General features: G+C 42.5%; 1 protein-coding gene across 1 annotated transcript in view; it reads left to right on the top strand.

Moving 5' to 3' along the window:
* Nucleotides 1–4960: 4960 nt before the first annotated feature.
* The window catches only part of LOC118794769 (glutamate receptor ionotropic, NMDA 2B-like), a 59416-nt gene continuing 52157 nt past the window's right edge, over nucleotides 4961–12219 (top strand). The window contains exon 1 of the mRNA XM_036553035.1: nucleotides 4961–5062. The gene's annotated coding sequence lies outside the window, so the exon portion shown is untranslated. The remainder of the gene's footprint in view (nucleotides 5063–12219) is intronic.

Genomic DNA, 12219 nt, shown 5'->3' with positions numbered 1-12219 from the left:
GTGTGTCCATCTATTGTCCTATTTTACTCTGTCTCTGTGTCTTTTCAGCCGAACACATCAGCATAGCAAAGAGGACATGGAAGTATTTTGCAGCAATTTTTTTTTTTTTTCAAATGTCCCTGCATGTGGGCATTGTAACCTCAATGCCTCTGTAACTGTGTCTCCATATAGCCATAATTTACACAAGGAAAACCATCACTTCGTTCTACATAAGGTGCCTTTCACGAGGATGTGAGGGCTTGGATCTAATCAGTGGTGTTCACTGGATGAAGGTTACAGCAGTACAGAACATGGAGTCCATCTGGGACTCGATCCCAAAGCCCATTGCCTGGAGTAGCTACATCTTGTGCCCCAGATCAGGGTCTTTAAACAGGACCTGAAAATGGTCCCACACACTGACCACACAGCATAGTGTTTAAGAGAGGATACAGTAGGAAGACATGGAGATTTTCCTATGTACTGTACACAGACTTCATATCTCATCACAGCATATCATACATGTTATTCTGGGATTATACCAGTGAAAAGGTGTGTGTGTGTGTGTGTGTGTGTGTGGGTGTGTGTATGTGCATGCATGTGTATGTGTGTGACTGCCTAGCAAAGCAACTGTGGCATCAACTAATCAGAGAGTACCTGGAAAGCTTGACGTCAAACTAATTTGAGGGTTGACAGAATGGATGACTGAGCAGAGCGTGTGTTGCGTGATCGACCGTTTGCCGATCTCTGCAACTAAGTTAATAGGGGTTAAAATGACTCTGACCAAAACGGTATGGATTTGAATATCTGAGAACATATCGAAATTCATTCTGAGTTGACAGTAATGACATCACACAGAATGAGCAGTTGATTGCGGCGTGAGAGCAGTTAGTTTTTTAAAATACATTCATAATAATGTGTTTGTTCACACTTAGATCTTTAATAATGCTTACAGGAGAATAACGTCTATGATGGATTTTTTGTTTTTTTTTTTTGCTGGGATGCTAGGTATAAGCAGTAAGTGGTGTATGAATCCCTATATAATGTAACATTGTCTAAAAGGTATTCTTTTACTACTGTCTTGACATGAACAGGCTACAGATGTGTGTGGTAAGCCACTTCAGTAGTTAAATGTGTGACGTGAAAATCACATTTGACAGAAATAATTAGATTCATTTACATTGTTGGTTGTAAGGATGTGGAGCCGGCAGTTTTTCGTTTGTCCCAAGGGGTTGCATTGTCATACTGTAAAGGACTGATGCTTGTAATGGAGTGTAATGTGCTAGTGAGGGAAGTGCAAACCCCAGGTGGGACTGTTTTATCCTTTCAGGAAGCTGCGTAAACATACTCATCTCAGTGACTATCCCTCTATAACAAAGCGCAACGTACATATGTTCACTTTTCCTGCTGTCTGTTTAATAAATTAGTATTACCCACATTTGAACGCTTTTCTGAGATGTCACTTAAATATTTACACTAAATATTGAGATTAAAAAAGTACATTTCACCCCGGTAACGCACTAACTCGCTCTGTGATGATGACCTGAAAACTGTACTGTTTTTAGGCGGATAATTTGGGCTGTGACGTGCCCCTGCCTCAGCTGCACGCAGCGAAAACGGCGGCCATAAAACTCACAGTAATCTCCACGCAACGGGAACGCTGCGAATCCGTGTGGCTCATTTCAGACCTGCACCTTACGCCGCTGTCTCTGTGACAACAAAGAAACAGGCCTCACTCCGTCCCTGGGGGGCCTGTGTCACATTATATAAATAATATTAGAGCGCAATTTAAAACAATACTTTCTCCCCCAAGCCCTCTCTCTCCGGCAGCAAAAAAAAAAAAGCAAAGCCCCCTTCTGCATTTATTCTCTTCAAACTGTTCACCTGAACGTAAATCTGATCCAAAATGTTAGTCAATTGCCGTGGAGATATCCCAGCTCGGCATAATGTAGAAGCGTAGCTTATTGTGTATTGGCGATGTGTTTGTAGGGCAGATAATTGTCCTGAGTGATGAATATGGGTCACTATCTGTAGCAATGAATGCCTTTCCTGCAATTCATTTTTTGAAGATTGAGAGGAGAGGCTATGCATACAACACCATTAATTAGGATTTGTTTAAAGAGTGGAATTTTTATTATGTAGTTGTTGTTGTGTGCCATAATTAGTGTCCCATACGTGTGCATTTCTGTACTTTCGTTTTTATGAATTGAATTCATGTACTGGCCATATATAGATATGTGTCCATGTGTGTCAATGTTTCCATGTCCTATCTGTGTTATTGTATCAATGTGAAAATTGTTTGGTGTGTGTGTGTGTGTGTGTGTGTGTGTGTGCATTTATGTGTGTAAATCTATTAAATATAGAAACTACAATCTGTTGCCCTGGAGACATTGTTCATTATTAATCAGCATTTCTAATTTATCATTTATTTACCTAAAATATTGTCTTTTGAACACAGAAGTAACACAGGTTTAAACCATAAAGAACTAAGGCATGCAAATATAGTACAGAGAAACCTTTGTGTAAATGTGGGTCTTTGTGTGTTTGTGCATGCATGTGGGTGTCACTCTGTGAATGCATGTATTTCTGTGTGTGTGTGAGCGCGTGTGTATGTCTGTGTTTGTGTGAGTGTAATTAGCATTACTAGAAGTTATTCACACTACTATTGAACTAGTTTTAGAGAATTAGAGCGAGAGAGAGACAGAGAGTGAGGGGGAATTTTGTACGTACATTTGGGTAGAATACATAATTTATCACATTGCCTGGTTGGATCAAAATTCATCTCACAGATCCCTGATCTTCTCTTGCTCTTGTCCCAGAAAATTTACAGACACACACTCACACTTACACACACACACACACACACACATGTTCACACACAGGCACACATGTGCATGTACGCAAATACACACACAATACACATGCAGTGTCCGTTGAAACGGACAAATTAGACAGAACAATGGTGGAGAGAGAGCGATAGAGTTGGATAGAAAGAGATGGGGGAGGGTTGGGAGAAGTAGAGAAAGGAGATGCAGTGGAAGAGTAATTAAAGGAGAGGAAGAGAGGACAGAGAAAGGGAATAAGCGAGCAAGGCCACACCCCAAGCATTTATACCACATACAGTATATTTAATGGAAATAACTGGCAATAACTGTAACAGTAACAGTTTGGATATAAACAACATTACATTTTAAACTAACACACCTTGCGCTTTAGCCAAGAGAAGAAGTGTTTATATCAATTTTTTTTTTTGACAGACTGGCTGACAGATAATTTTAGCAGAGACCTAAACATGTCAGCACAGCTGGGCAGTTATGGTGGAAGAGGTAGATGACACATTACCCTAGGCTTGTGAGACCGTGTTTATCTACCAGTGATATCATTTCGGAGCCGGGTGAACACCGAGGCAACCGTCAGAGCTCTGTAAATCATCTGTGCGAGAGCCGAGCGGAGTTGCACAGGGGGGCTTTTCTGCCGCAGAAAAACCCCGGGACTGCAATGTCACCCGACGCCTCTCGCCGTTTTCATTCAGCCCAAGCGAAAGCGTCACTTTTCTCTCGCTCTTTTTGCCCCGTGGAGCCGGATCAGCCACTCACACCCCGGTTCCCTCCTTCCCTCCCCCCCACAGGGTACTGCTGTAGAACAGGAGACAAAGTGACAGCCCTCAGCGCCGCCGAAAAAGAACGAGGAGCACGCGAGAGGAGTGAAGAGAGAGGGGGGCGAAAAAAAGGGGCCAGTCCTGCCGATCGGGCCCCTCCCTCCTCGCAGAACACCCCCCCCTCCCAGAGTCCTCGGTCCCCCGTCCTTTTCCCCCGAGCTGCTGTGAGTTCTGAGCTGAGGGGGGTGGGGGGGGGGGGGGGGAGAACACATCTGCACTCCTCCGTCAAGAAAGGAAGTGATGAATGAGTTGGAGGAGCGACTAATGACAAGCTCTCGTCAGTCCTCTGTCACTCTCTCCATCTCTCATCCTCTCCTGCCAACTTATACACCTGGAATGCATCTGAATAGTTGGACTTGAAAAAGCATACTTAATGTTACACTCCTGTGAAAGTGGTTAAAGTGCAGAAACACAAAGAGAGACAGAAAAAAATGTGCTTTTCTTGTTTGCTGTTATCTAGAAACAGTGTCATTATATTTGGATGCTGTAATGTGTGAAACAGATTTGTAATCATTGGTAATAATGCAGCAGTTTTGGTCATTCATTTATCACTGTTGTTGTCATTTTTATAACTGCAGCTGCTAATGGATGCATTTTTTTGCAATTATAAAATGTTTGCATTAAGACATAAAAGTGACATTGTGAACAAAAAGATAGCAAGCAAATTTAACTTTTTTCTGTACAAAATACATTTGAAGGAGATAGTTACAGCTTTTCTCTGTTCACCAGGATTACAGTTAATATCTTATCTTTTTATCTTTATTTGTTTAATTGAGAAACTTTACATTTCTTTATTACTTTTTATACACTTTGTGGACACTTTACTTGTTCACAAACAGTGGTGTGTTTGTTCTTATAGCAAACACAAAAATAAGGAAGATCAGTGAGTTAGTGTTCTTACATTTAGCTCTTCAGTAAAGCTTGTTTATCCACAGGTTGATGTAGATAAATGTTGGTGATCAGATTTGTGTATGTTCCAAATATGATAGCACCATTTCATCTTCTGTGTTATTGCAGGGAGATTTTCACTCAAAGCTCTGTAGGTCTGCCACTACTAGGCCCTTATCCATTTTTAATGCAATTATTTCAAAACATTTTACCCAAAATGTGGCCTAGAATGCATTCATGTGTGGTCACCATCCTGTTACACACAAAGCCTGTGTAGACATTGATTTGAGGTGCCTTTTCTGCCGTACGTAAGACTGTCCTCTCTCTCTCTCTCTCTCTCTCTCTCTCTCTCTCTCTCTCTCTCTCTCTCTCTCTCTCTCTCTCTCTCTCTCTCTCTCTGTCCACGGTGTGTTTTTTGTCTGACCCGATCAGTTCACCCTCCCTCTGTCTGAGGCTATGAGAGGGAGAAAGGAGCCCCAGGCTTCACCACCATGCCAGTTCTGAGACACAGGGAGGAGATTTGGGCTGGCAATACTCACGGTAGGACACCCCCACTGCTTTCTGTGCGCCGTCCCTCCCCCCATACGTCTGTCTGTCCACCTCTGTCCGTGTACCCCTGTCCCCCCTCTGCACCTCACTGTGCATGTCACCTCACTGTCCCTAATGTCTGACGTGCCCTTCCCCTCCGGGCGCGTGCGCCTGCGCGCTCTCAGAAAAACGTTATTTAACATGATTCCATATCTACGAGAATCTACAAGCATCGCCGTTTTAATGTATTATTTATGCGCTGTTTCTGATGCCTTTGCTGCGGGACTACAAGGCCTTTGTGTGCGGTCTGAAGCGGAGGGAGAGGGAAAAGCGTTTTGGATTGTTGTACCATCTGTTTGGCATGGCACTCTCTCTTAATGTGTTTTGTCAATCAACCCCCGAAATTTGGACTCGGGAGGGCGGGGCGGGCGGAAACGGGCCGGATGTCGGGTTTGGGAAGACTGAGGAGCTAAGCGCGTTGCGCGCTGCGATCAATGGGTTGTGACCGCGCGCGCGCACACCGAACAGATAGTCATCATCGCAAGGTCACTATTGAATATTGGACTCATTTGCATAGCTTTACGAAAAATTGATTAAGCAATTAAAGGATTTGTTGAGTGGGATTTTGTGGCCAAAGGATTGTCCATTTGTGTGTGATGTTTGCGGGCATGTGCACACTTGTGTGCATGGGTGTATGTGCATACTTATGTTTCATCTGGTGCCTGGTCGACCGGACACCCTAGAAAGAGCATTACAGGTGTTGGAACGTGTGTGCGTGCTGTTGTCTGCCCAGCATATTCAAAATGAAACCAAACCCTTTCTGCATAACAGAAAATGAGCTCATGCCCAAGAGTGTCAAGAACTGCGCTCACAGCAAGCGCCAGTCGCCTTTCCTGTGTAGTCTCATTCTTAACACGAAGAAGAACGTTCCCAAAACCCTCCCATCTCTCATCTTTACTGTTGTTCCCTCCTTCCCCTCCTCTCTGTCTCTCCCCTCCTTTGCTTCCATGATTCCTCTCTCCTCCCCCCCGAAGGCCTATTCTCTCTCCTCACCATCTATTTCCTCCTCCGATCCTTCTCCTCGTCCACTTTACCCTCACATATTATTTCTCCCCTGGCATATTTTCACCAATTCTCTCTCTCTCTGTCTCACTCTCTTTCGGTCTCTCTCTCTCTCTCTCTCTCCCTCTCCTTTTGACTTTGAATATACCCTCTCTTCTTCTCTCATCTTTTTTTTTTTCCCTGCACCATTAGTCAGGAGTGACTTTTTTTTAAGCAAAATAGATACTGTATGGAGTAAAGGAGTGGAGTCCTCCATTGGGGCGCTAATGTAATGATACTACCACAAGTGCATGCACTGCTTCAACCTCTTCTACTGCCGCGCCTATTAAACTCTTGTTTTATAGTAAGGGTACTAACCCTTTATTAGTGTAGACGTTATACTAAGGATATTTCTTACCTGAACCTGCTGCACAATGGTTCATGTGTTTTGTGCCATACCACATTATGATTTATCATAATAATAATACTCTGATCTTCTTTGTTTTAATCATCTTGTGTAAGTCATTTATATCAATCGTAAAAAGGCGTTTCTTCCCTCAGTTGAATTAATATTTCCATTATCATTATCATGCATTATTTATCAAACCCTCTTCAGCTTGGTTCCCGGCCGGGGTAGTCATTTTTTCGTGAAGGATATGTGATGGAGGTTTGGGGCTGGACGGAAAGAGAGAAACAAGGAGAGGAAAGAGAGAGAGATAGAGGCAGAGATAAGGAAAGAGACAGAGCGAGAGAGAATGGGGGAAAAAATAATGTTTTAGGTGTAACTTTTTTGGTCACGGCTTGACACCGACCACGGTACAATTTAAAATGTTTTCATTCCTCTTTCCAAAGTAGACAAAGCAGTACAAGAATAGCCACAAAATAATCCCCCCCCCCCCCCCCCCCCCCCACCAACCACACACCTAAATACAGCAGAAGCCTTTACAGTAAATGTGGTGGAAAACCACAGCTCCCTCTACCCACTAATAAAGTTCTCCATCAATCCCCTTATCAAATCAAAACACTCAAGGTTCTTCATAAGCTTGTTAAAACAATAGTCTGTTCTCACTCTATTTATAATGTAACATCTGATGACCGGAGCTTCACACAGTACGCCAACTGGATTCAGTTTGAAACCTGCAATATTCTACCATGCTTCTTCTCATTCAGTAAATAGACATATATATATATTTTTGCACTGGTGTAACTTGTAGCAATTGGCAGTGCATTTTTATTATTCCTTTGTTTTAAGCTTGTCTGTATGTGTATGTGTGTGTGTGAGAGAGAGAGAACGAGAGAGAGAGACAGGGAGAAATATTGTAAGAGGGAAGCAAGAGAGAGAGAGAGAATGAGAGAGAGAGACAGCGAGAGAAATATTGTAAGAGGGAAGAGAGGGCAAAATTATTCATGTGCCCTGTAGATAGGGGTAGAGAGAGTGCAATTATGTGTGCATCTGTGCTTGGTCAGGAGCGAGAGAGATAAAGACAGAGTGAGAGGAAGGGATAATGTATGTGTGTGATGTTCTGTGTAAATGTGTATGGCATCAGAATTGTGTCCTTATCAGTCCATATTCTCATGAGTGTGTCTTTACAGTAAGTCTGATATTGGTGTGTCGGTAATGGATGTTAAGAATAGGGCTTAAAACAAAATGTGATTATTTTGATGTTTTTTTTTTTCAAATTCAGACATTTTATCTAAATGCGTACATTTTTGCTCAATGTACGCATGTAGCCTAAATTTACTAAATGGCTGTAGAGGGAAGTATTCAATTCATTTATTGATTGCATTATTGTTGTTATACCAAATGTGAATGTTTGACGCTTAAAAGATGACTACAGCAGGCACAAAGATATTGTTTTTAACTTTGTTTCTGTGTGGTTATCCATTAGTTTGGTATCAAACATGCTGGCTTCAACATAACTTTGACTGGGTTAGTACTGGAATCACTCTAGTTTTTTTCTATATTTTGTCTCAGCATTGTTATGAAGATGTTTGCGGACTAAAGCATCAGCATTGTTACTAAGGGGTTGTTAGGAACATGCATTGGATTCAGACATGGGTTGCATTACATTGTGTTACTGACTCAGCAGGGAATATGTCGGACATGCATTGCGGTTTCAACATTGTCGCAAGATAACAGTTCAGAGGAAATCTAAGAAAGTGCTTGAGGGAGAAGCAGGTCTCCATCTGGCTGACCTAGATCACCTCCGTGACAAAGGAGGATGGTTTGCCTTGGCTGTATCCCATCCAGATACCCTACGGTCTGGCTTTGCTTAGCCTCTTGCTCACACAGGGACGCTGGCCATTGACTCACGCTTATGCTACCAAGGAACAGTCGTAATAGGCTGTTTATCTGTCATGCTTTGTGGAATGCAGTGTGGCCTGAATCATGAGGATGCAACGTTACATAAAAGTTCCCAAAGAAATTGTAACACTGCGGTCGTTACTTCCTGCTCACAGCGCACAAAATGTGTCATACGCAACACAGTGTGCACCGCTTACATAACATTGCGCCAAGATGAAATAATGACAAGTTTTACGACATTATAGACACATTGCCATTGCAATTAGTGTAAACATTATTTCCGACTCAATTTTCTCTGTGGTGGCATTTTTATGAAGAAACAATGTTGGCAGTGCGGTGTCCCTCCAACTGGAAAACACGGCCCATTTTCAAGTGAAATCCAATGGAGGGAAATGGTTGAAATGCAAAATGGTCTGAAGTGTTAAATACCAAATCAATTTTCAGCTGCAGTGCTACGACGAAAATGAACCTGTGCTGAGTGGGTGTTGTATTCCCATTGAGTAAATGTTGCAAATTGGCAAGAAAATTATTGTAACCATAATGTTACATGGAAAAATCAATTTTGTCTCAATGTCTTTTTAACCAAAAGCTATCTATCTATCTATCTATCTATCTATCTGTCTATCTAGTTTGGCATTCACAATCTTTAGTTCATTTCATAAACATTGATTATTTGGCCGTTCATTTTTAGTTTGGTCACAACTACTACTCAGCACAAAACACATTTCAAAACCAATGTGTAGCATTGCAAACAAGCTGATTTCTCTTGCCAAGTTGTTTTTGAATTTTTTACAACCACCACACAGTTGCATTCTCTAAATTCAGCAAAAAAAATCTACATAGAAAATATACTGTGTGCCTGCAGGAGCAATTCAGTGAAATTAAGCTACCATAAAATATCCTGTTTGGCAAAAGAAGATATTGTCTTATGAGAATATATTGATGCATAAAATGCAAAACATAAGGCATTTATATATATATATATATATATATATATATATATATATATTCCTTACTACCTGACTATGTCGTTAAATAGTGTAATAGATTGCAAACATAGTATTGTTCATGTGTAACACATGATTGTATGTGTTTTAAAACTGGTTAGTAAAACATATTCTAAATCTGTAAATAGGATAGCATCCATGAAAGTGGGCCTAATTGATTATGTGATTATGAGATTCACTCGGGCACCAGTAAGATAATGTAATGGGCTGTGACTGTGATTTTTAAGGGAAAGGAAGAATTCAGCACTGTGATTATGGACAGCATACATGTTCTTGGTGAAGTGATCCCGGTTGTCTGCGATCAAATATTCATAGCAGCTGTGAAATGTGTGGTATGAAATTAAACATAGTATTTAGAGTGTTATTATACAGATATCAATTATAAAAAAGAAAAACATCATCTGGCATCTGAATGGCTGCAGTCACAGTTCTCAGAAAAAAAAGAGGGGGGGGGGGGGGGGTGCCAGTTGATTCATAAGGGAAATTACTGCAGGAAAACTCCTTTCAAACATTCCTGCTTCCTGGGTTTAAGGGATCATCCTTCTTATTCAAAAAAACAAACCTGCAGTAGCGTGATTGAATTATAGGTTGGGTATCTTTGGGACCTGGTTTCTGCATTTAGCTCCCTACGAAAATCCATCTAAATGTGTTGCGGTAGTGGCACTTGAACCCGCCCGGGTATCGGTGTATCAGAGTGTTTGTCTACGTTACAGTTGGCGCTTGCTGAGAACAGCTTGGTAATTAATTAACCATGACCAGAGAGAGTGGTGGGGGGCAGGGGGGGTGCAGAGGGGGCGAGGGTGGGGGGGCATTAAGGATGGTGGTGCTGAGGAGGTGTTGGGGCAGGGGGAGGGCTGTAATGAGGGCCCCTGGAGGGGGCAGGGGGCTGGGTGGGGGTCATTGTCCAAAAAAACTAGTCACCTAAAAAGACAGGATGATTGGGATCAATTCAGGCCGACTGAGTTAGGAGCCGTATGGTGTGTGTGTGTGTGTGTGTGTGTGCGTGTGTGCGTGTGTGCGTGTGTGTGTGTGCGCACACGAAAATCGCAATGAAGGGGAAGAAACCCAAACAGAGAGTGTGGCAGTGTGCACAGAGAGAGCGCTGTCACCTCGCTGGACCATAAACTGCGTGAAGCCAATGGAGATCATAGCGAGAGGAGGCTGTGGGAAAACTGAAATGATAATGCACTTTGGCCACGGGAATAATGAAGGCACGAATGCACTTCAGCACCCTCAGAGCTGATGGAGAGGGCTGAGGCGGCCCAGGTCTGGGCTGGAGGGCCAGTGATTCTCTGTCGAGGTAATAAGGTACCCTTCATCTTGTAATTGATTTGATTTCTCTGAGAAATAATGGCTTATGAAGGAGGGAAGACCTGAGGGCAAATTGAGAAACAGAGTCCCCCGCAGTGGTATAGGACAGGAGATGCCAAGCCCTGCTCTAGATAACCCTGAGTGTGTGTGTGTGTGTGTGTGTGTGTGTGTGTGCGCGCGCGCGCGTGTGCACATATGATAGCATCAGGCTCTGTATGCATGCTGGATTTTTAGGTAGGGGTGCACAAATCTGTTTCTGGGATGTTTGTGTCTGTGTGTTTCTAGCCCTAGCGTGCGTGAGCAGAGGGGGGTTTCAGCCGGTAACTGTTTGCAGGTATTTCCTTAAGTGTGTCTATGCGTATGTGGATAGGGGAGCGTTTGGCTGTTCTCCGCACCCTGAGTGTGTGCCAAATGCCAAAGAATCAATCAGGGAGAGTGACAGAGAGAGGGGGGAGGGAGCGGGAGAGACGAGCACACCAGAAGACCATATTGCCGGCACAGAGAGAAAAGGGAGAATAAGAGAGAGATGACAGCAGAGACATAATAGCTATGCAGAGAGTGGGAAAGAGATAGGGGGATATAAACATGTCCTTTTCATTTCCTCACTGTACACATCCTCCATCTCTCTCCCCGTCTGTTTCCCTCTGTTTAACGTTTCCCATCCTTCTTTTTCTCTCTCTCTCCTTTTCCCATCTTCCCTCTGTATCTCCGTTCGGATCTGGCTGGGACCTCTCGTCCCTCCTCCCTCTCTCTCTCTCTCTCTCTCCCTCTCCCTCTCCCTCTCTCTCTCTCTCTCTCTCTCTCTCTCGCACGCGCTCTTCTTTTGCCTCTCTTTCTGTCACTTTCTCTTGCGTTTTAATTAAAATCGCTGAGTATCAGGGGATTTCAGTGTAGCTGTGATTTAAATGGGGAGAGTGACATAAACTTAACATTACTGTCAGACCAAAGCAAATTCTATTAACTCCTGTAAAATTTGCTGTGCTGGCTGTTTTTTACAATCTAGGGTGTATGTATAGTGTAGAATATAAGTGGAACATTTTCAGTTCTTTTTTTTTATCAAGAAATTTATTAGTGAATCGTTTCACACAGCAATACAGTCAAAGACTGACTGATAGCTGATAACTGATAACTATGGTTTAACCAGCATATTGTTATTTGCTATTCAATTACTAATATGTATGACTTCTGTAACACCAGAGTGTATTGTAGCTCTAATCAATTGATTTTAATATTGGTATATTTTTACACTTGAATGGAAATGTACTTTCCTCTCATCCTCAGCGAAAATGGAAAATAAATGGATAAAAAAGAGAAATATAAATATATTTATGCACAAATCTGTGTTTCTTGAAGGCCCCTCTTGAAACTACAACCCGAGTGAAACCTGGAACATGTCTGCTTCACATTTCCTAATTCTTAATTCATGATTTTTGTGTGTGTGTGTGTGTGTGTGTGTGTGTGTGTGTGTATGTTGGGTTCTGACTACAGCAGATACAGCTTGAGTC

Source organism: Megalops cyprinoides, chromosome 19 (genome assembly GCF_013368585.1).
Source record: "Megalops cyprinoides isolate fMegCyp1 chromosome 19, fMegCyp1.pri, whole genome shotgun sequence".
NCBI lineage: Eukaryota > Metazoa > Chordata > Actinopteri > Elopiformes > Megalopidae > Megalops > Megalops cyprinoides.
This window is presented reverse-complemented; position numbering and strand designations above follow the sequence as displayed.